At 40.4% G+C, this 25310-nt stretch overlaps 1 protein-coding gene across 2 annotated transcripts in view; it reads right to left on the bottom strand.

Moving 5' to 3' along the window:
* Positions 1–25310, bottom strand: part of KIF5A (kinesin family member 5A) — a 902746-nt gene that overhangs the window by 217250 nt on the left and 660186 nt on the right. The window lies entirely within an intron of this gene.

The following is a 25310-nucleotide window of genomic DNA, read 5'->3' as shown; positions in this document are numbered from 1 at the left end:
CTGAACACAAATCTTTGGGCATCATTCCAAGTGTGTCAGTAAATCCAATGGTTTAGTGTCAAAACTGATTACTGTTACTGCCACTCAGTCCCGTGTACTTACTATGGGGATTTTTTGCATATTTACCACGAGCGTTAATACTGCTCAGTAATATGATGTTTTTGGGCAGTAAGGTGAAGATTTGTCTCAAGCTTCTTGCTGAAGGTAGATTCTCTGACTTACACCCCAAACTTGTAGTACGGCGGTGCTGTAATGTGGCAGTAAAGTGATAGCAATGCAATTACCACCACTTTTTACCACACTGCCGTACTTGGAATTCTATTATACTATTTGAGTATTCTCCTTAGAGTCAGCCCTTAGGATCTTCTAAGCAGAGAATTTTCAAATCGTTATGATAATTACTAGTCTGACTCAGTGTCACAAAAATCTTCCCTGCTCTGGTTATTTTGGAACTTTCCAGTAAGGATGATAATACAAAGAGGGACAATGGTATGGTTATAAAAATTGGGGTGAGGAAAACTCACCTGTGGGCAATTTGCTAAAGAAATAAACCCTGCTGCCATGACTAGATGCCACAGTAGAGAATATCCCTTCCAATTGTAGGAAATGATTTGCCCATTTGAAAATACTGCCACTTTATGTCATTCAAGGCTGTGGTTGTTGGTTTAACAATCTATAAAATGTGTTAATTAATTTTTTAGAAACCGGTGTTTAATAAATGTCCTAAAAAAAATCAGTGTTTGTAAAAGTTGTGATTAATCCTATTTTCAACATTTCTAAATAACTTTTATGATTGAACCAAATTCATGATTTATTTTTAAAACCTTCAAAACTATTTTTAAAATGTTACTTTCAACTTAGTGACAAACAAGACCCACCTCTTTTATAACACTTGGATCCTTTATATTGAATGATCTAATGATGTCTACACATGGAGGACTGCACATATTCACAGACATACCGGCCTCTTCTAAAAATCTGCAAAGCTCCCCGTTTTGGGCAGAGGGAACTTTATCTCTGGAAATATGAAAAAGGACAACCGTGGATCCTAATGGAGTGACAGATGTCACAGCCATTTTACCCTCTAATCTGATTCCTGTGGCTGTCAGAGTGAATATATGTGGTTCATGGGCACAATTTAATATTGTGTTAAGTGATCCAAAAAATGAAATGATTACCAATCCCAGAGTGCATTATGTACTTATCAAGGAAAGCATGCAATCATTTTATAACAGATAAAATTATGAAATATAAAGATTTGTGGTCATTCTTATGTTCCCAAAACACTGTTTGATTTTATGCAAAGCAGCAAGGGGCCCCCAATGGTGCCATGGAGGAGGGATAGCTCAGGAGCAACGCCTTTGTCTTTGAAGCAAGACAACGCAGCACAACATAGGTTAGAATCCCACGATTAGAAACCATTCCTGGTATTAAGCGCTTTATAAATCAACAATTGCTATTATTTTCTGTCCCCTTCCCCTTTCTGATTTTAAAAGAGTACAATAGGTGAGTTATAGCATGTCCATCTTGGAATGGTAACCCTCTATTGGGAACAAATTATTATGGTTTGTCTTTGCTTGGATAACGTGCTTTGTTCAGTAAGACAAGTGCAACGTTCTTATTATGACTACAATATATACTGCAAGTATTATCAAGACATTTGAAAAAGAGCTAATTTACAATGTTAGCACAATTAAATAATGTCCTTTTTAATAGCTCCTTTTGTAACTAATCCACACCATTTGTCTCTCAAAATATTCTTTCTCCTTGGTGTCAGGTTCTCATTCTGATGTATGTCAAAACATTGTGACTATTAGCTACATTCAGTATTTTAACCTTATTTAGTTGGTTTGGCCCTTAACCCTATTGTTTTTGAAGGGGAGTTCCCCAAGCCAACAAGGAGCTGAGCAAGCTAGCAATTGATTGGAGAAGAAGAAACTGGAAGCTGATTTGAGGTTGTGGGTGCAAGGAAACTAAAAGGGCATTCTAAACTGCCTTTTATTGTCCTTCCCCAAACAGAATCCTGTTACAGATAACACTTTGTTTTAAGGCCTAATTTAAGTGTTCCAGACATTTTGTTCAGGTAATTGGTGAAGTTCAAGTTTCCCTTGGAGCAACACGTGGGACAAGACAAGCTTATTTATTGGTGGGAGCATTGCGCTCTATTTAAGGTTCTGGACTAATGTTAAAAAGAGCTACAGAGAAGAGAAACTTGAAATAATTTTTGTTTCGTTGAACATAAGTTTGGGATTTAGTTAGGTTTAAGATTCTTAATGAGCAAATCGTTTGAATGCGCTTTTCACTGCAGGAGGCTGTTTATTGTGAAGCTGAAGAAAAAAACATTACACACGCTTAGTGTAACAACAGTGTCTAGGAGTTGCTGTTGCGCACTCGCATTGCGATGAGAAGCTTAGTGAAGTTATCTGAAAAGGTTCAGCATGAGTTAAGTCATTGACTGTGGCTGTCTCTTCGCTTACCGATATGATATGATATGGCATTTGTAACGCGCCTATACACAAGTGTTTCAAGGCACGAAAAATCATTTTTGGAGTTTGCCATTTGTTTTCCAGTTAAGCGCGTTGAGTGTTTAAATGTGGAATTACACCACCGAGCACATGCATTTTGAGACTAGGGTCTCAATTTTCATTGTGCTTAAAAGGAAATACATTGAACAGGCCTGGAGGGGAAACGTGTCTCTCCCAGACAATTCCTAAATGAGTATGCGCATGGGTTGGGTTACTGTACACTATCTACAGAAAAAAGGTGGGCTCGCTTCTGAAGCAGCGAGACAAAGTTATTAGTAAGAAAACACTTTTGAATAACCTAAATTGCTAAAGAATATGATCTTCAAGATTTTATTGGAAAGAATTCCATAAAATATTAAAAGAATATAAAATTCAAACTGATAAATAACATGTTGTTAATAACCCATTCAAGTTAACTGAAATGAACTTTGCTCCAAAAGTCTCTACACGTGTTATGGATTCAATAAAGGAAAACTCTTCAGTGAAAAGTTACAGAGAAATAATTAAAGTAACCACAGTTATTGGATTTTTCTTCACACTTCCCAGCTGTTCAAGGTGCAACAGGTTCTCAACTAAGTTGAAGAGTGTAGCCTGTGTTTTTTATTTTATCCACTTCCTCTTTCCCCCATAGGTGTTGAGACTTCTGCTGTTTCAGATCAGTAGTTTAATAAAAACTTGGGAGGGTCTGTGGGGCTAAGCAGCTCATGCGGATGAAGTAACGGGACCGGTAACTTGGAAAGGGTTGCTCAGAATAAAACCAGTTGCCTATTTCTTTTACAAGCCCAAAGATAATGCTTCATTTTGCCTACAGATTGGTTGCTAGTACTTCCAAAACTGTGAATTATTTCAGTATACACTAACAACAAATACGAAATTGGAAAAACTGTCATAGATCCTGCAGCCTTGTTCGCAGGTCATTTTCAAGATCTGTCAGAACCCAGCACCCATCGCACAGCCTATCCGCTTCTTCTTCACATCGCACATCACAGACAATACACTCTTATAGTGTTTCTCTCCAAATACTAGGCCTTTCGACAACTACGGAGGATTAAAAAAACACATTACCTCTTTGTGACAAAATGATGACTTCTTTGCAGAATGACAGCGATAAGTGATGGTTAAATCACCTACTCAGCCCCACACTACTACTAAACCAGCAGTAATCCCAAACATTAAGGTAAAATAGGCAAAGCCGTACAGGTATATCTCTTTCGCCTTTTGTGGTAACATTGAACCGATGGCAGTCTACATCCTTCAGAAGGGCTATGAGGTGATAGCAGTAGCAAACTAAACAACTTAAGAACAATAGTCCAAAATAAACTAATGACTAATCAACATTACAGACTTTTAATTAAACAATATTAATGTAAATAACTAACTAAAACACAAGTAAAATGCCACCACAGTAAAAGACAACACATAAGATGTGTACAGTTGTGTATGGCACTTTGGATACTTGAGCATGGACAATACATTGCAACAATGTCGCTGTTCAAAAAGTATATGTCTTAAAGAATGATTCCATAAAGTGAACCAGCGCGACAGAGACACTTTACACTACCTTATTCATGTCTTGGGTATACAACACCATCGAGACAGGCTTCTGAACGCTTTCATGTGGTCAAGCCGGTGTCAAGACAGGGCTTTCGGTAGATTCAGTCAGCGCTCAAGGCAATGCGGTTTGATGGGTCCCAACAGGTTTGAATCAACAGTCGAGTCAAGCCAGACCTATCTCTCACCCAAATTGAGTCGGTGAGTGATATGATGACTTCCAGCAGTTTGGGTCAGAGGTCGAGTAGGGTTCAGTCGAGGTTCTGTTGGATTGAAGTAATCCTCGAAGTGCAACAAGTGGACTTCTGTGGACTCTGCTGTGGAGCACCTACTAAGACAGAGGCTATAAGAGGTGGGGTGGTCATCTTGGATTTTACAAAGCTGCCCTGTACCCATATGGCCGCCTTATGCCTCTCTTTTGTCCATCTTTGAGGTGAGTGTAGCTTACATTGTGTGGTGTGACAAATCTGAGGATGTTGTTGGGGGGGAAATCTTTCCCATGGGGCCAGGGCGGTGCATCCACAGTAAAATAGGCCCCCTGAGGGTGGTGCACAGAGGGAGCATCACATGCGGATGGAATCCCCCTATTGGACTCGGTACGATTATCACCAGAGGAAGCAGTATCACCTCGCTTTGCCATATCCAATCCCTTGTCCAACTCCAACTCCTGCTGCCCCCTCCCCTGATGCAGCTAATATATATCGCTATCAAGTTACCCAAACTAACCTACATGACAACACTGAAAAACCAGATAATACAAAGTACTATGGATGAAGCCAAACTAACCTACATGACTACACTGAAAGACCACATTATGTAGGTTAAAGGCTGGTACTGTGATGAAAAAGATGGCCATGGAGTACAAGGATCACTTGCGAGAAGCCGAGCGAGACGTCTAGTTTTCCAAGGCGAGTGATTGGCTCCAAAAAATACAAAAATCAGACGCGTGAGTTCCAAAATGACCCAGGTTCAATCTCAGACTCAATTGAAAGCGCCAGTGAGACATGAGAGAGGGAGAGCTGTCCCTGGACGAGGAATAGTGGGAGCCATACAAGGATGAGAGATGAAGCGTGGAACAGACAGAACGCATAGGCGGAGAGAAGCTTCAGTCTGCAGGGATGCTGAAGACACCGCTGGATGCCCAAACACTGCCAGAACCTCCAGGGAGGATACAGCTGCCTGGGAATTACTGTCAACGGCAAGAAGCAAGCGAACAGGTACTCAGGTTGACCAGGAGCTATGAGAGGTCTGGGGAAGCATCGGGTGAGCTCAGTTCAGAGAGTGTCTCAGACCCTAAATTAAATAAGAGACAGTTGTGTACTTGGCAGGAGACCAAACCAATCGCATACAATACAACGGTGCGAGTCTTGGACCCGCACACAAAAGCAAGAGGGCCTGGGAACCTAATGAAAGAAAGGGTTTGGGACTCTGAAATGAATAAGAGACAGCTGTGTACTTGGCAGGAGAGTGAACCAAATGGATACAACACAACCATGCGAGTCTGGTAGCCACTCCCAAAATCAAGAGGGTCTGGGACCCTGATGAAAGAGAGGGTCTCGGACTCTGAAGTGAATAAGAGACAGCTGTATACTTGGTAGGAGAGTGAACCAAACGGATACAACACAACCATAAGAGTCTCGGACCCACACCCAAAAACAAGATAGCCTGGGACCCTGTATGAAGATAGGGTCTGGGACCCTGAAGCAAATGAGAGTTCTATACTTGGCATAAGAGTGAACCAAGTGGACAGAATGCAACATTTTGAGTCTGGGACTTCCACCCATATGTGAAGTCAAGGTTTAAAGCAAAGAGGGTCTGGAATCCTGAGAGAAGAAAAGAGAAGGTACAAGAGAAAATGCTTGATTGGCAGAGGTGTGAGCCAAGATGTGTAAAGTATTGCGAGTCTGGGACTCGTACCCACCTAGGAGGTTCAGAAATAAGAGGGTCAAGGACCCTAGGACTGATAAAAAGGAATCCTAAGCTTGGTAACGGAGCATGCCACGCTGATAGGATACGAGTACTGTGAAGCTAAGAAACAGTTCCTCTTGAATTGTACAGTGTCTTAAAATAAGAAGAAGTCTAGGAGAAAGGAGCATAACCCTTGCTTTGGAATTGTCAGGTTGGAGTGACATATTCTTTACATACAGTATCATATCCTCACTTACATTGGGTCAAGGGAGACACATATTTAGTATAGAAAGGTTTTAGGAAGTTATTATGGGTTATATTTTTTATACAGCCAATTTTGCCCTTAACCTTCATTGCAGTCTATGGAGATTGCCCCAAGCCAAGATGGAGGTTCTCAGTCTAAATTCTGATTGGCTGGAGATTGTTTATAGGGAGGACAATGAACATTCTAAACTGCCTTTCATCGTCCTTGCCCAGCTGAGAGGTCATGTGCCTTGTTGCTCCTGCTTAACTTTGTCAAAGGTGACAAGTTTCTAGCGGTTGAGCGGAAGATCTGAAAGTCATGGAGTCATGTTTGGAGTTTGGTGGAGACACAGGACAGGAGTCAGAAACTTCCATTTATTCTGAGAAAAGAAGTTTTCAAATCGCATTCAAGATAAGTGACTTTCCTGATTTGTTGAACTTGTAAAAAGGTTATATTTATCTAAGGGATTGAAATCAAATCTGTATCTAAAAAGATTTAAGCGCGTACGTTTGTTTTTATCGCTACATGTCAAATCAAACTAGCGCAAGAGTTTTTTGTCCGTTACTTTTCGCTCGCGCGTGTGTCTCTGCGCGTGAGAGTGAAGCGCAAGCGCGTACTTGGGACTCACGTTTACTGTTCGTTTACGCAAGGGTTTTTTCTGTGTGATAATATAAGCACGTGTGTATGTTGCGCGTGTACGTATTTATTCATGAGTTGGACATTAGCGCGAGTGCGTTTACCCACGAATTGAGTCGTCAGCGCGTGTACGTGTTTCCCGCGACTTGGAGGAAAGCGCGTGTGATTTTTATCGCGTCTTGGATTTCAGCGTGAGTGCGTTTTACCGGCGTATTGAATCTTCTGCGCGTGTGCGTGTTTCCCGCGACTTGGAGGAAAGCGTGTGACATTTATATTGCGTCTTGGACTTTAGCGCGAGTGTGTTTTTACGCGTGTGCGTATTTCCCGCGTTTTGGAGAAAAGGCGCGTGATTTTTTTTTCTTCCCGCGGTTTCTGGCTTTCCACGTGAAGATTCCAGCGCAAGTTAAATTCGTTCCTGAGAAAAAGACTCTCTACAAAGAAAATATTAAAAACAAATACAAGAACTTAAAAGAACTTCATAAATCTTACTTGAAGACCTTGTTCAAGAATCTTTGATTGGAGCAGACTAACTACAAGTTAATTTACATTCATGGACCTACTGAGAAGGCTGAATTATCTATAAGATTCTGGTCCACAAGTAAGGAAGTCTTGTCTGCTTTTCACTTCTCTGGGCATTCTGAAGAGAAGAACCAGGTATGGTTTTTAAACTATTTTGATTAAGGATTTAGAGTTTAAGGTTAGTATAGTAACCCATGAGTAATGAGGAATATTGCATGTTTACGTTTTAACTACAGGTGAAGAACCAGCGAGTTGATAGCTTCCAGCCTGGTGTTTGTTTCTTTGTCCCTTCCCCCTTTCCCCTGAAAGTGAGGTAAACTGAGTAGTTATTTATGTCAACTCAGAGTGCCACATTTTGGGTGGATTGTCGGGGGTTCAGCAGCTTCTGCAGACACCAGGTTCTCAGCATGACAGTATGAAAGGCCAATTATAAAAAAAAGTGTCTGCCCGAGCTGTTATGAACCCCGACGAGACAACCATGGAGGCATTGGGAGTAATGGTTAGGGAAATGAGAGAAGAGTTACGGGTGGCTCATCAAGAGTATTCAAGTCTTTGTCAAAGAATGGATGAGTTAAATTTAAAGGTAACACAAATACAAGAAAGAGAAGGTGAAGTTTCGGAAGGTGCAGGAAACCCACCTGAATTGGTAAGAGTAGGAGAAGAACAAGAACCTAGGCTTCCCAGGGGGGCAGAGAGAGGTTTAGGAACTTTAGTTATGCCTGTTCCTTTGGCAGCTCCAGAACGTTTCTTAGGAGATTCTAGAAAGTTTCAAATCTTTCAGACTCAGTGTGAATTGCATTTTCTAAGTCGTCCAGAGTTGTTTTCCACAGATGCTTCAAAGGTGACATTCATCTTATCATATTTATCTGGAGAAGCTTCTGCGTGGGGAAGTCTTTTGGTTATGAATAATTATTCCCTTTTCCAGACAGAATTTAAGAAAATGTTTGATAAGAGACAGTTATCTTTAGAGGTTGATGGAGAATTACTGGAACTGCGCCAGGGAGGAAAGGAGTTGATTTCTTATATCACTCAATTTAGAACTTTAATTTTAGAAAGTAAATGGCCAGATGAGAAGAGGGCTTCCTTATTTTATAGGGGCTTAAAGGATGAGTTAAAAGATGCTCTGGCTGGAGTTTTGGAACGACCAAATACTTTGGATGCCTTAATTGATTTAGTGGTACAGTTGGATTTTCGTTTAACAGAAAGACGTTCTGAGCGTAGACGTACTCAGGGAGAGGTTAGGTGTCCGGGAAGAATGGAGAGGCCTAAAGTTGAGGTGGTGAACAGAGAAGTGAAGTCAAAGATAAGTGACCAGCAGAGCTGGGTGAGAGGTCCATTGTCCAAGGAAGAGAAGGCAAGAAGAAGGGAGAATAATTTGTGCTTATACTGTGGTAGGAGTGGTCATTTTCTTGAAACCTGTCCTTTTACCCCAAAGAAGATCTCCAAATCTTCAGGCAGAGTACAACAAGTGGCAAACACAATACAGACAGCGGTTCCTCACATAACGGTGAACGTATCCTTGATGTTTGAAAAGGTATTTTTAGGTTCTGGGCCAATTATTATTGATTCAGGAGCTACGGGTAATTTTATGGATAGAGGATTGGCTAAAACTCTAGGTGTTCCTATTGTTGCTAAGAAAGAAATGGAGCAGGTCAGAGCAGTTGATGGGACATCTCTTTCTTCAGGTCCAATCACTCATAATACAGAGTTACTTGAGATGGAGATGACTGGAGGTCATAAAGAAAATATCTCTTTTGAGTTAATTGACGCTCCAATCTTGAAAATTATTTTGGGTATGCCCTGGCTTACACTTCATAATCCCAGAATTGATTGGAGTGCAAGAATTGTATCCTTAGAATCAACCTTTTGTCAGGAACATTGTCTTTCAGAAAAAACTTTTGAAGAGAAAGGAAAAGTTGTGAATTCCATTTCATTCTCACTTGCAGAAAGAGGGGCAATAGGTTTTGACATTGGAGCGGTTGTGGGTGAACTTCCAACTTGTTATCAGGATTTTTGGGATGTTTTTGATGAAAAGGAAGCTGGTGAGTTGCCTCCTCATAGGCTTTTTGACTGCAAGATAGAGTTGGAGCCTGGAGCTCTTTTACCAAGCAGTAGGGTTTATGCCTTAACTGAAAAAGAGAATGATTATTTGAAAGAATATTTAAAGGAAAATTTGGCTAAGGGATTTATTCGGCACTCTCAATCGCCGGCAGCCTCGCCATTGTTCTTTGTGCCTAAAGCTGATGGTTCTCTCAGAACTTGTATAGATTACAGGGCAGTAAATAGAATGACAGTGAAAAATCGGTATCCTCTCCCTCTCATTTCAGAAATGTTAAATCAAATCCAAGGTGCAACCATATTTTCTAAGTTGGATTTACGTGAAGCTTATCATCTTGTAAGGGTCCAAGAGGGGGATGAGTGGAAGACGGCATTTAAGACCAGATTTGGCCTGTACGAGTACCAAGTGATGCCTTTTGGTCTTTGCAATGCCCCAGCGGCTTTTCAATTTTTTATCGATGAGGTTCTTCGGGAATTTCTTGATGTTTTTGTTATCGTCTATATTGACGACATTTTGATTTTTTCACCGAATTTGGAGAAACACAAAATTCACGTTCGACAGGTCTTGAGGAAATTGAGAGAGAATAATCTTTTCGCTAAATTGGAGAAGAGTCAGTTCCATACGGATTCGGTAGAATTTTTAGGATTTGTGATTACTCCTTGTGGTCTGGAAATGAATCCAAAAAAGGTGGAAGCCGTTCGTGATTGGCCTACTCCAAGTAAGGTGAAGGAGATCCAGAGCTTTTTGGGATTTGCCAATTTTTACCGAAGATTCATAGAAGGCTTTTCCAGTTTAGTAGCTCCAATTACTCGACTTTTAAGAAAAGGAGTTCCATTTGTTTGGGAAGCTAAGGCTGATGAGGCTTTTCATATTTTGAAGGAGAAATTCATTACCTCTCCTATTTTGATTCATCCCGATACTTCCAAACCATTTTTTGTAGAGGCTGATGCTTCCAATGTGGCAATGGGAGCAGTGTTGTCTCAGAGGCATGATGTTACAGGACAATTGCATCCAGTGGCTTACTTTTCTAAGTGATTTTCACCTGCAGGGGAAAATTACACCATTTCAGACCGAGAGCTTCTAGCTATTAAAGCAGCATTTGAAGAATGGCGACATTTTTTAAAAGGAGCACGTCACACAGTGACTGTATTAACTGACCACCGAAATTTACTCTTTTTGAAGACAGCAAAACTCTGACACCTCGACAACTTAGGTGGTCATTATTTTTTGCGGATTATGACTTTATAGTTACTTTTAAGCCAGGAAATCAAAATAAAAAGGCAGATGCTCTGTCACGGCAGTTTCCAGAAAGTGAGGTTAAGTCGGTTTGTGAGTCTCTTCCATTGATCGCTCCAGAACGTTTTGTTCTTGCTGGGGTTGAAAAGGAGAACGAAATCTTCAAGAAAGTAAGGGAATCCATTTCTGAGACGCAACTTGAAGATTGGGTTCGTTTGGATCCAGCTCGCAAAATTAAAGATGGTTTACCTTATTTAGATGACAGACTCTACTTACCATCAATTGAACTTAGAGAAAAAATGTTGAAGGAGTGTCACGAATCAGTCTTGGCAGGACATCCAGGGTATCGGAAGACTCTTGAGTTGATCAGAAGACATTTTTGGTGGGAACGAATTCGACAAGATACCCTCAATTTTGTTAAGACCTGTGAAATTTGTGCTAGATCTAAGAATCTCATCGGAAAGCCTTCTGGGTTATTGGAGCCGTTACCAGTTCCACCGCGGCCTTGGTACTCAGTGTCTTTAGATTTCATCACGGATCTTCCAGAAGATAAAGGTTGTACTTCGGTATTGGTTGTAGTTGATTTACTCACCAAAGAAGCACATTTCATTCCAATGAAGGGAGAGGTTACCGCTGATAGTTTAGCTCATAGTTTCTTGCAAGAAGTGGTAAGATTACATGGAATTCCCAGTCAGGTCATCTCAGACAGAGGTTCTCAATTTATTTCTAAGTTTTGGAGAGCTTTTTGTGAGAGATTGGGAGTGGAGGTATGTTTATCATCAGGTTACCATCCAGAAACCAATGGGCAGGTAGAAAGGATAAATCAGGAGTTGGAAAAATATTTGAGGTGTTATATGCAGAGAGGTGAAGAGTGGGTAGATTTGTTGTGGGTTGCAGAATTCGCATATAACAACTGTAGTAAGGATGCCACCTCTATGTCTCCGTTTTATTTGGGACGAGGTTTTCATCCTCGTTTTCTTAGTATTGAGATTAATAATGATTCTAGAAACCCAGAAGTCGAAAGGAGACTAGAAGTTATGAAAAGAAATTTGGAAAAGGCAAAAGGGGTGTTGGTGGAGAGTAAACAAAAATACAAAGAGTTTGCTGACCGTAAAAGGAAGATTAGTCCTCAATATAGCGAGGGAGATTTGGTGTGGTTATCAACCAAGTTTTTGAGAATTAAAGGAAGAAATAAGTTTTGTCCTCGGTTTGTAGGACCGTTTGTTGTTGAAAAGGTGATTAATCCAGTGGCTGTTCGTCTTAAATTACCCAGTCATATGAAAACTCATCCAACTTTCCATGTTAGTTTATTAAAACCTGTGGTTAAAGGAACTAGATTAACACCTACTCCTTCGGCAGTGGTGATTGAGGAAGATGCTTCCGAAGAATTTCTGGTTAAAAGAATTCTGGATTCTAGAAGAGTAAGAGGAAAGCTACAGTATCTCATTGATTGGGAGGGCTTTGGTCCTGAAGAGCGCACTTGGGAGAAAGCTAGTGATGTACATGTTCCTCGTTTGGTAGAAAGATTCCATAAAAAATTTCCATTGAAGAGTGGCCCAGGGACTGGGCGTTAGGAGGGGGGGGTACTCTCAGGTTGGAGTGACATATTCTTTACATACAGTATCATATCCTCACTTACATTGGGTCAAGGGAGACACATATTTAGTATAGAAAGGTTTTAGGAAGTTATTATGGGTTATATTTTTTATACAGCCAATTTTGCCCTTAACCTTCATTGCAGTCTATGGAGATTGCCCCAAGCCAAGATGGAGGTTCTCAGTCTAAATTCTGATTGGCTGGAGATTGTTTATAGGGAGGACAATGAACATTCTAAACTGCCTTTCATCGTCCTTGCCCAGCTGAGAGGTCGTGTGCCTTGTTGCTCCTGCTTAACTTTGTCAAAGGTGACAAGTTTCTAGCGGTTGAGCGGAAGATCTGAAAGTATAACAGGAGTCATGTTTGGAGTTTGGTGGAGACACAGGACAGGAGTCAGAAACTTCCATTTATTCTGAGAAAAGAAGTTTTCAAATCTCATTCAAGATAAGTGACTTTCCTGATTTGTTGAACTTGTAAAAAGGTTATATTTATCTAAGGGATTGAAATCAAATCTGTATCTAAAAAGATTTAAGCGCGTACGTTTGTTTTTATCGCTACATGTCAAATCAAACTAGCGCGAGAGTTTTTTGTCCGTTACTTTTCGCTCGCGCGTGTGTCTCTGCGGGTGAGAGTGAAGCGCGAGCGCGTACTTGGGACTCACGTTTACTGTTCGTTTACGCAAGGGATTTTTCTGCGTGATAATATAAGCGCGTGTGTATGTTGCGCGTGTACGTATTTATTCGTGAGTTGGACATTAGCGCGAGTGCGTTTACCCGCGAATTGAGTCGTCAGCGCGTGTACGTGTTTCCCGCGACTTGGAGGAAAGCGCGTGTAATTTTTATTGCGTCTTGGATTTCAGCGCGAGTGCGTTTTACCCGCGTATTGAATCTTCTGCGCGTGTGCGTGTTTCCCGCGACTTGGAGTAAAGCGTGTGACATTTATATCGCGTCTTGGACTTTAGCGCGAGTGTGTTTTTACGCGTGTGCGTATTTCCCGCGTTTTGGAGAAAAGGCGCGTGATTTTTTTTTCTTCCCGCGGTTTCTGGCTTTCCACGTGAAGATTCCAGCGCAAGTTAAATTCGTTCCTGAGAAAAGACTCTCTACAAAGAAAATATTAAAAACAAATACAAGAACTTAAAAGAACTTCATAAATCTTACTGGAAGACCTTGTTCAAGAATCTTTGATTGGAGCAGACTAACTGTCAGGACTGGCTAGTTTAATAACAGGAAGAGTAACAAGATTAACATTGTGCCTTTAGAACTGGCTGGGTTAGTTGTGCTTTCAGAACTGGCTGGGTTAGTAACAGGAAGAGTTTGTTCATAGAATTAACATTGTGCTTGCCCCAGTCAAGATGGAGCGAAAGAAACTTAATCTGATTGGTTAAAGAAACAATGATATGTTTTGTTGCCTGATTGGTGGAGAGGACAATGGGTTTGATTCTTGGGAGATGAGCAAGATTCTAAACTGTCTTTCATCCAGAGAAATTCAGTGGCTGGTTGTATATTAGTTAAGCTCCTTAAGTAAGGCCTTTCCAGAGCTCAGAAAATCTACCAAAGAAGTAAGAATATCGGTTGCTGATCCAATTTAAACAAGAAGTCATCAGGTGGGATCGTTCTTTTAAAGATTTTGAGATTGTCACAGTGAACTTTCATTTTCTTTTATAAGAAAACTTAAAGAGTAAACAAGTTTCAAGTTCATTTGAGAAAAGAGACATTTACAGTTAAAGTTATTATAAGGAAAACAAGCTTGAAGATTGTGCGTAGGATTTAAAAGTTGATTAACTGCGTGTAATGTTCTTCAAGACTGTTTAATGTGTGCGCGAGCTCGCAAGTTGTCGTTTGCGTGTTCTTTTTAAAGCGCGTGTACATTTTTTACGTGAAAGACGTTTCCTGAGAAAGCGCGTGTGGTTTGCGATAGAGCGCGTGCCAAAAAGAATTGCGCGTGTGAATTTTAGCGCGTGTACATTTTTCACGTGAAAGACGTTTCCTGAGAAAGCGCGTGTGGTTTTGCGATAGAGCGCGTGCCCAAAAGAATTGCGCAAGTTAACTTTAGCGCGTGTACATTTTTTTTACGCGAAATACGTCTCAAGAGAAAGCGCGTGTTGGGTTGCGATAGAGCGCGAGTCCATTTTTATCAGCGCGTGTTATTTTAATCGCGTTTACGTATTTTTTTTAACGCGCGCAGGTTTTGTAAAATAATCGCGTGTGTATTTTACACGCGAAGACAATTCTTCACGTCTTCTGATTTCACGTGTTTATCGCACACGCTTGTTAAGGAAGAAACTATACGTTCTTTGTGTAAATGTGTAAATAAGGAAAACAATTCACACGCAGAAAGAAAGCAATATTCCAGGAAGTTAAAGAATATCATTTAAAGTAATCTATGCAAATAGAACTCAATGTTTTCAGAGAAAGACTGCAATTTATGTAAGCATTGAAAACTACATAAGGTCAAAAGAACTTTGAAGTAAGAAGAATATCTAATTCTGAAAAGATGTTGCAAAGGCCATTACTTTAGGATTCTAAAGAGACTAGATTGGCTTGAACTATTTGCACAACACAAGATATATTTACAAGATATTCCACAAAGATTACTAACCTCTAAGTCTTTTACTGAGGTTTAAGAGGTAAAGAGTTTAGAGTTTATTTAGCATAAGTTTAGAAAAGAAGTTTTCTTATTATATAAGTAACCAGGTGTATTTGTTTACCACAGATACCAGAGCCTACCAGACGGTTGAAGGGCAGCAGTGTCTCCGTTGTTATTTTCTCCAAATTCCCCTTTCCCTTTCTTGGGGTTTTCAGCTCAGCTTATATTTAAGGGTTGAGAGGTGAACTCCTGGTGAGGGTCTGTGGGGCCAGCATCAGCTCCTGTGGAATTCAGTTAAGCCGGACCCTGACAGGATGAAAGGCCCACGATAATATTTTCCACCTGAGCTGATATGGATCCCACAGAGGCACTAGCTAGTTCCAAAAGGGACATGTTTTCAGAGTTAAGGGAGGAAATGAGGGCTGTGCGAAAAGAAAATCAGGAATTACAAGTCAAGTTTGAAGAGTTAAACTCCAAGGTTACCCGTAAGGGTGAAGAAATTTCTTTGGAGTCAAGAGATTCAGAGGATACTAGTAGAGAATTACCAATGTTAATTAGAGAGGATTTGGGTGAAGGAACGAGTTCTCAAGAAAGACGCAGGGGAAGTTTGAATATACCTGTAGGTCCAGTCCCCTTAGCACCTCCAGAGCGTTTTGGGGGAGAGGCCAAGAAATGCCAGATTTTCCTTACACAGTGTGAACTTCATTTCCTTTGTCGACCTGAAGCTTTTAACACAGATGCTTCTAAAATAGCTTTTATGCTGTCTTACCTCACTGGTGAGGCGGCAACTTGGTCAGTATTATTGGTTGGTCAAGAGAATCCTATACTAAAGAACTTGTTAGCTTTCAAGTTAGAATTTAAAAAGATGTTTGACAGACGCCAATTAGCTCAAGAAGTAGATGGAGAACTATTAGAGTTAAAACAGGGAACCAAAGATTTAGTGTCTTACATCACACAGTTCAGATCTTTAGTATTAGAGAGCAATTGGCCAGAAGAGAAGCAATCCTCTTTATTTTATAGAGGTTTGAAGGAGGAATTGAAAGATGCCTTATCTACAATTGTTAATAGACCCACTTCATGTGAGGATTTAATTAATCTGGTCATACAAATTGACTATAGATTAGGGGAACGCAAGGCTGAGCGTAGAAGAGGAGGAGTTGAGCAACCCAGAGTTTTCCCTAGAGTTGATAGAGGAAGATTAGAATTTGTAAATAAAGAATTGAGAACTGGGAACGCAGAGAGAGTAAATAAAGTGAGAGGTCCTTTAACTAAGGAGGAGAAGGATAGGCGAAGACAGAATAATTTATGTTTATATTGTGGGAAATCAGGACATTTTGTTGGAAATTGCCCTTGGTGTCCAAAACCTTCTGCATCTACTAACAGCTCCAGAAATCAGCAAGTGGCAAATACCATCCAAGCAGCAGTACCACATATTACATTGAATGTATCCTTGTATATTAAAGAGGAATTAAAGGGAAGTGGTCCAGTAGTAATAGATTCAGGAGCCACTGGTAACTTCATGGATTGGAATGTGGTTAAAGATATGAATGTGCCTTACGTTGTAAAAAATATACCAGAGTATGTGAGAGCGGTGGATGGGTCTCAACTGACATCAGGTTTAATTACACATGAAACAATCCCATTGGAAATGGAAATTGGAGGACACTGGGAGGAAATTGTTTTTGAATTAATTGACACTCTACAGTTGAAAATAATTTTGGGAATGCCTTGGTTGACGTATCATAACCCTCAGATTGATTGGGGAAGAAGAGTGGTGAAATTGGATTCTGCTTTTTGTGTTACAAATTGTTGTAAAGAAGCAATTCAGGAAAATGTTTCTAGTGATAATTGTTCAGAAGTAGTGGAAGGTTTGGTGAATTTGGGAACTATAGTACATTCTATAGGGGCTGTAATGGGAGAATTACCAAAGTGTTACCATGATTTCAATGATGTGTTTAGTGAAAAGGAAGCTAATGAATTACCTCCTCATAGAGAGTATGACTGTAAAATTGATTTAGAACCATGGGCCCACATTCCTTGCAGTCGCATCTATGCCTTAACAGAAAAAGAGAATCAACATTTGAAGGATTACATCCAAGAAAATTTGAATAAGGGGTTCATCAGGCACTCTCAATCGCCAGCAGCTTCTCCACTATTTTTTGTTCCCAAAAAGGAAGGCACTTTACGAACATGCATAGATTATAGAGCATTAAACAAGATAACAATTAAAAACAGATATCCGCTGCCTTTAATATCAGTAATGTTAGACCAGATTCAAGGAGCCTCAGTATTTAGCAAACTAGATCTTCGTGGTGCATATCATTTAGTGCGAGTACGTCAAGGTGATGAATGGAAAACGGCATTTAGAACAAAATTTGGTCTTTTCGAATATCAAGTAATGCCATTCGGATTGTGTAACGCTCCCGCAGCCTTTCAATTTTTTATAAATGAGGTATTAAGAGATTTTATTGACATCTTTGTAGTAGTATACATAGATGACATTCTCATTTATTCTAAGGATCTAATGCAACATGAAGAACATGTAAAGAAAGTGTTACAATGACTAAGGGAGAATAAACTATTTGCTAAGTTAGAAAAGAGCCAATTTCATACCAGAGAAGTGGAATTTTTAGGTTTTATGATTTCTCCCAAAGGTTTGGAAATGGATATGAAGAAAATTAAGGCAGTTGAACAGTGGCCAACTCCAACTTGTGTTAAAGATATCCAAAGCTTCCTGGGCTTTGCAAACTTTTACAGGAGATTCATTAAAAATTTCTCTCAAACTGTTGCTCCTATCACCAAATTATTGAAGAAAGGAATGAAATTTGAGTGGAAAGATGAAGCGGATCAAGCTTTCAAAACATTGAAGAACTGTTTTACATCTGGACCGATCTTATTACACCCAGATCCTTCACAACCATTTTTTGTGGAGGCAGATGCTTCTAATGTTGCAATTGGAGCAGTGCTTTCTCAAAGGCATCCTGAAACTGGACAGTTGCATCCTGTGGCCTATCTATCTAAGAAATTGCTTCCAGCAGAAGTGAACTACACAATTACAGACAGAGAACTCCTGGCAATCAAGAAAGCATTTCAGGAATGGAGACATTATCTGTTGGGAGCAAGATTCACAGTAACCGTTTTAACCGATCATCGAAATCTTCTGTTTTTGAAATCTGCTCGAACACTATCACCTCGACAACTTAGGTGGTCACTTTTCTTTTCAGAATACGATTTTGTGATAACATTCAAGCCTGGGCGGTTAAACGGTAAAGCGGATGCTTTATCACGACAAGGATCTTCGGGAGAAGTTGAAAATCAATTATTACCAGAACCAGTGATTGCAGAAGAAAAATTTATTCTAAGTGCTACAAAGGAAGAGAATCAGCTTCTTAAAAAGATTCTAAAGGAATTACCAGAAGATGAAATTCAATCTTGGTTAGCGGAGGATTCTGGAAGACATTTAATTGAAGGATTTCCATGTGTCCACTCTAAAATTTACCTTCCAAGCAAGGAACTGCAAAAGGAAATTATGCAAGAATGTCATGAATCCAAGTTGGTAGGTCACCCTGGAATTCGTAAGACTATTGAACTGGTTGAGAGAAAGTTTTGGTGGAAAGAAATGAAAAAAGATATTGAAGACTATGTGAAAACATGTGAAGTCTGTGCTCGAGTAAAGTCAGGAGGAGGAAAACCATCTGGGTTATTAAATCCATTACCAGTACCTCCTAGTCCTTGGTTTACAATCTCTATGGATTATATTGTAGATCTTCCCAAAGATCAAGGTTACACTACAGTATTAGTAGTTGTGGATTTACTAACTAAAGCTGGGCATTTCATTCCCATGAAAGGAGAGGCTTCTGCAAGGAATCTGGCAAAATGTTTTTTGCAAGAAGTAGTACGATTACATGGTCTACCAACACAAATTGTATCAGATCGAGGGTCTCAGTTCATTTCTAAGTTTTGGCGAGCTTTCTGTACAGAGTTGGGAATTGAGGTAAAGCTTTCTTCAGGTTATCACCCACAGGCCAACGGCCAAACAGAGCGAGTAAATCAAGAATTGGAAAAATATATTAGAGCTTTTTGGCAAGAAAGAGGAAGTTGGGTAGATCTTCTTTGGCTAGCAGAGTTTAGTTATAACAATTCTGTTAAGGATTCTACTAAGTATTCTCCATTTTTTAGCAACTATGGTTTCTACCCACGATTTTTGAAAGAAGTGTTGCCATCTGAGTATTCCAATCCAGAGGTTGAGCAGCGATTGACTTGTATTAGAGATGGTTTAGTGAAAGCTAAAGAAACCTTAGAAAAAAGTAAGCTAAGATTTAAGACATTTGCTGATAAGAAACGTCGTAAAGCACCACATTATCAGGTGGGTCAAAAAGTTTGGCTGTCCACAAAAAAAAAAACCTACATTTAAAGGGAAGAACTAAATTTAGTCCGAGATTTATTGGTCCATTTGAAATAGAAAGAATAATAAATCCCGTAGCAATCAAACTGAAATTACCCGCAAGTATCAAAAGTCACCCTACATTTCATGTCAGCTTAGTGAAACCTTGTGTGTCAGGAACTAGATTAGGAAAACCACCACCAGCAGTTTACACAGAGGAAAATGACAAAGAGTTTGAAGTTAAGAAAATCTTAGATTCCAGGATTGTTAGAGGTACCTTACAATATCTTATTGACTGGAAGGGATACGGTCCTGAGGAAAGATCTTGGGAGGGTCAAGTAGATGTACATGCCCCTCAATTGATAAAACAGTTTCACAAGAGGTTCCCTGCTAAACCAGGCCCTGGGACAGGGCTTTGAAGAGGGGGGTACTGTCAGGACTGGCTAGTTTAATAACAGGAAGAGTAACAAGATTAACATTGTGCCTTTAGAACTGGCTGGGTTAGTTGTGCTTTCAGAACTGGCTGGGTTAGTAACAGGAAGAGTTTGTTCATAGAATTAACATTGTGCTTGCCCAAGTCAAGATGGAGCGAAAGAAACTTAATCTGATTGGTTAAAGAAACAATGATATGTTTTGTTGCCTGATTGGTGGAGAGGACAATGGGTTTGATTCTTGGGAGATGAGCAAGATTCTAAACTGGCTTTCATCCAGAGAAATTCAGTGGCTGGTTATATATTAGTTAAGCTCCTTAAGTAAGGCCTTTTCAGAGCTCAGAAAATCTACCAAAGAAGTAAGAATATCGTTTGCTGATCCAATTTGAACAAGAAGTCATCAGGTGGGATCGTTCTTTTAAAGATTTTGAGATTGTCATAGTGAACTTTCATTTTCTTTTATAAGAAAACTTAAAGAGTAAACAAGTTTCAAGTTCATTTGAGAAAAGAGACATTTACAGTTAAAGTTATTATAAGGAAAACAAGCTTGAAGATTGTGCGTAGGATTTAAAAGTTGATTAACTGCGTGTAATGTTCTTCAAGACTGTTTAATGTGTGTGCTCGCAAGTTGTCGTTTGCGTGTTCTTTTTAAAGCGCGTGTACATTTTTTACGTGAAAGACGTTTCCTGAGAAAGCGCGTGTGGTTTGCGATAGAGCGCGTGCCAAAAAGAATTGCGCGTGTGAATTTTAGCGCGTGTACATTTTTCACGTGAAAGACGTTTCCTGAGAAAGCGCGTGTGGTTTTGCGATAGAGCGCGTGCCCAAAAGAATTGCGCAAGTTAACTTTAGCGCGTGTACATTTTTTTTACGCGAAATACGTCTCAAGAGAAAGCGCGTGTTGGGTTGCGATAGAGCGCGAGTCCATTTTTATCAGCGCGTGTTATTTTAATCGCATTTACGTATTTTTTTTAACGCGCGCGGGTTTTGTAAAATAATCGCGTGGGTATTTTACACGCGAAGACAATTCTTCACGTCTTCTGATTTCACGTGTTTATCGCACACGCTTGTTAAGGAAGAAACTATACGTTCTTTGTGTAAATGTGTAAATAAGGAAAACAATTCACACGCAGAAAGAAAGCAGTATTCCAGGAAGTTAAAGAATATCATTTAAAGTAATCTATGCAAATAGAACTCAATGTTTTCAGAGAAAGACTGCAATTTATGTAAGCATTGAAAACTACATAAGGTCAAAAGAACTTTGAAGTAAGAAGAATATCTAATTCTGAAAAGATGTTGCAAAGGCCATTACTTTAGGATTCTAAAGAGACTAGATTGGCTTGAACTATTTGCACAACACAAGATATATTTACAAGATATTCCACAAAGATTACTAACCTGTAAGTCTTTTACTGAGGTTTAAGAGGTAAAGAGTTTAGAGTTTATTTAGCATAAGTTTAGAAAAGAAGTTTTCTTATTATATAAGTAACCAGGTGTATTTGTTTACCACAGATACCAGAGCCTACCAGACGGTTGAAGGGCAGCAGTGTCTCCGTTGTTATTTTCTCCAAATTCCCCTTTCCCTTTCTTGAGGTTTTCAGCTCAGCTTATATTTAAGGGTTGAGAGGTGAACTCCTGGTGAGGGTCTGTGGGGCCAGCATCAGCTCCTGTGGAATTCAGTTAAGCCGGACCCTGACACTAACTACAAGTTAATTTACATTCATGGACCTACTGAGAAGGCTGAATTATCTATAAGATTCTGGTCCACAAGTAAGGAAGTCTTGTCTGCTTTTCACTTCTCTGGGCATTCTGAAGAGAAGAACCAGGTATGGTTTTTAAACTATTTTGATTAAGGATTTAGAGTTTAAGGTTAGTATAGTAACCCATGAGTAATGAGGAATATTGCATGTTTATGTTTTAACTACAGGTGAAGAACCAGCGAGTTGATAGCTTCCAGCCTGGTGTTTGTTTCTTTGTCCCTTCCCCCTTTCCCCTGAAAGTGAGGTAAACTGAGTAGTTATTTATGTCAACTCAGAGTGCCACATTTTGGGTGGATTGTCGGGGGTTCAGCAGCTTCTGCAGACACCAGGTTCTCAGCATGACAGGAATAAGAAGTAGATTAGGGTAAAGGAGCAGAACCCTAGCATTGGAGTGAGAAGCAGACAAGAGGAAAGGAACACAAACCTAGCATTACCAAGCTGGTGGGATACAGGAACTGTGAAAGCGAACAACAGTTCCTTGTGAGTTATCCAGAGACTTAAGATGAGAAGAAGTCTAGTGGAAAGGAGCGTAACCCTAGCATTTGAAATCTTGCATTTGGGACATTATTTTGCATCACTTTTTGCTACCAGAGAAACTGGGAACTTTTCTGTTGTTTGAAAGCAGAACAATCTCTTTTTGCTTTCAGAAGAGAGCACCCTTGCATAGTTTTCATAGATTATTAGTGTTAGGGACAGAAGTAGGCTTTGGGACACGACAGTCACAGACCTTTAGGTTCAGACTTCCTGACAATTTCATTAGTTTCCTTTGAGGTAGGGAAACCCCCTTTTAGCTTTAGGGACAGTGAGACAGTGAGGCATTTTTCCAACCCTCTTTATATTAGTAAAAGTCTATATCCAAAACCATGCCACCATTGTGTCTGAGTCTTACTTCTGAACTTTACAGTGGGAATTTTGTTCTTTGCACCAGGGCTTCTCATGATGGGAAGGTGGGGACTCAGGACCAGGCATAACTGGCCCATTCTCTGGTTTTGACGTTAGCAGGATCTGTGCCTCTAGCAGCGGTTCAACTGATCCTGCAACATCCAAAGCTCTGGGCTCTCCCGATCCATTAGTTAATAGATGCGGCATCAAGTTCACAAACCTCAAAGTCCTCCAAATCGTTCATGGGAGCTGCCCGTGGGGGTTCCAGTGTGCCCGTCGCGGTTTAAGGAAAATAGTCTTGCGTGGCTATCTTAAAGAGACCAGAACCAGTTCTCAAGCAGAGAGGATTGGATTCCAGCTGTCCCATGGCCTACTAGGTTGGATCTTGAAAGAGGACTTGAAAACCTTGTCTGCATTTCTCCGGTCCTGCTACTCTGATCCTACCAACAAATGATTCTGGAGGGTGTATTTCTAATGGACTGCCCTCTACTTTGCAAGTACGCTTTAGTGCAGTATTCCTGGGACTGACCCACATATTTCCTCCAGGACAATCCTGGATTGCAGGGATGGGGGCTCCAACATCTAAGGCCACCACACTGCTGGCATCCAGCGCCAAGCGAGGGATTCTGTTACAGGATAATTTAGCAATAGATAGAGTAGACGTTAGGTAACATTGGTAGAGTAGTAGGAGTGAGAGCAATACTTCACATAAAATGAAGAAAGCCATTAAAAGACTCAAGTGACAACACATTAAATACTCTTCCAAGAAAAGTCATACACCATTAACTGAGACATCCATCTAGTGGAGGAACCCATTCTACAGCAATTGTGGCAAATGGAATTTCACCCACAACTCTTCAGAGAAAGTTGGGAAATTTTGTAAAGTCATACCTTTCAGGTACAGGGCTGAGAGGGCTGACGAGATATCCCAAGAATAGGGTTGTTCACAGATTAGAGGGATGTTTTGCGTACAAATAACACTGAGGAATATTGGCTGGGTATGACTCAGCAAGGGTTGGGGAACAGATATGTTTTTCCTTAACTAGATTTCTTTAGGTACAGAGGCCTTTGTCTGCCCAAGATGGTGGAAAGTTGTCTCAAGGTTGCTGGAAAGCAGATGAGAGGTAGAATAAAATTCAGAGGAGAATTCTAAACTACCTTTCATCGAAGACACTGACTGAGAAGGTCACAGTTTTATGAGCCGAGTCAAGACTTGAGAAAACCTGAAGATATTGAGAGTATGGACATCACTTGTTAATTTCAAAACTACAGAGAAGCCACTACAGAAAACTTACAAGCTGCAAAAGGTGATAAGTGAACTTTTCTACCAAATCTTTAAAGTACTTCAATTACATATAGTTACCAGAAATTATCAGTTTTAAAACTTTCACAAGAGTTTGTTTTATGAGAGCCTTTCCAATGGAAAAACAAACTTTTCATTTTTTGCTGACGTCTGAGTAAGCTCGGTTTCATAACGAGAGTACGTTTTCGGGTGCGCGTGACCCAGCCGGGTTAGAGGAAGGCACCTTTCAACGCGAGTGTACATGCTGGTGCATCATTGCCCAACACGCCTTCAGAAGCTTGCTGTGTCGCTAAGCAACCAACGGTGTTGTTGCACGTCAAGAGCTGTGAAATTAAGTACTCATTTCGCTTTGGTCTGTAAGTGCAGGCAATGAAGTGAAAACAAAACAAAGCATTTTCTTAATATTGTTAGTGCAGACTATGCAGTGAGATTAAATCAGCAATTATAATCAGCAGAAAGCACAGGGTGTGTGGTGAAGCAAAAAACAGGACTGCACAGTGGAGAAAAGGAAGCAGACTGCTTAGAGAAAAGGATGTAATAAACAGACACTTCTTTCAAGGATAAAAACAGTCTATAGAAAACTCTTAACAAATAATTCTTTTAAGACAGTGCCTTCTAGCTTCGTGAGAAGGCAACCAGGTATGCCAAAATGTAGAATACAGTGATAGTTAAAATGTGTTAACTTAGTAAATGAAAAGCCTAAGACCTACACTGATAATATTCCTGATTTGTAATTATAGATCCCCACACTAACGTTGAGACTGCCTGAAGATATAGGGCCTCATCATGAGTTGGGTGGTAACCCTTAAATGCGGCGGTAATTATATTACTACTGCATTTAAGGGTTCGTCCAATCACAAGTCTGGCAGCATTTAACCCCTGCTGTGAGCTGGGGGTAAATGAGCCGGAAAAATGCCAATTTTTGGTGCAATTACTGCATGGTAATACCGCCGGCGGTAATTGTGCTGAACATTCCCCATTGGGTTCAATGGACCCAATGGGGAATGGGGAATTACGTTTACCACTCAACCCGTGATCCGGTGGTAATACCGTCAGACAGGTGGTTGGTAACGCAAATACAGTTTGGCGGTATCCAAGTCAGAATACCGCCCAACTCGTGATGAGGCCCATAGTCAGCAAGCTTAGATCTGGTGGTTTGTTATTTTGTCCACTTCCCCTTTCACCCCTGAAGTGTCAAGTCTGCTGCTAGAATTTGGAGGGCGCACATGTAGGGGTTAGTGGGGTTCATCAACCTCTGGAGTATCGGTAAACTGGGACCTTACAGGTACTTGGCGGAGTTACTGGTATAACCCACTTAAAGCAGGACATGATACTCAGTAAAGAGAATATAGAAATGCACCACTGAAAGTCGCTGTCTTCTTTCTTGCAGCTCTCCGACAAGGAAGAAGAGTTCCAGTTCTATTATTTTACCCCATTCCCCTTTCCACCAGATTGTAGTGGACACTAGTGGATTAATATAAACCGATGTAGACTAGATGCTCAGGGAGGTCTGCAGTGCTAACAGTTCTGTGGATTTCGGCTTGTGAGGACCTGGCACTTGCATACCAGTGTCAGGGTTGGCAATAGGGGGCGTAAAGGCAGGCCTGACTGGTGGCCAGCGGTTGTGCACAGGGTGGGAAGATGCTTTGTCAGGAGGAGATGTTAAAAGGAATTGGGCCAGGGTCGGACTGGG

This window comes from Ambystoma mexicanum, chromosome 3q, assembly GCF_040938575.1.
Source record: "Ambystoma mexicanum isolate Mex_15411 chromosome 3q, UKY_AmexF1_1, whole genome shotgun sequence".
In the NCBI taxonomy this organism is placed as follows: Eukaryota; Metazoa; Chordata; class Amphibia; order Caudata; family Ambystomatidae; genus Ambystoma; species Ambystoma mexicanum.
The sequence above is the reverse complement of the archived record's forward strand: the minus strand, read 5'-3'. Positions and strand labels throughout refer to the sequence as shown.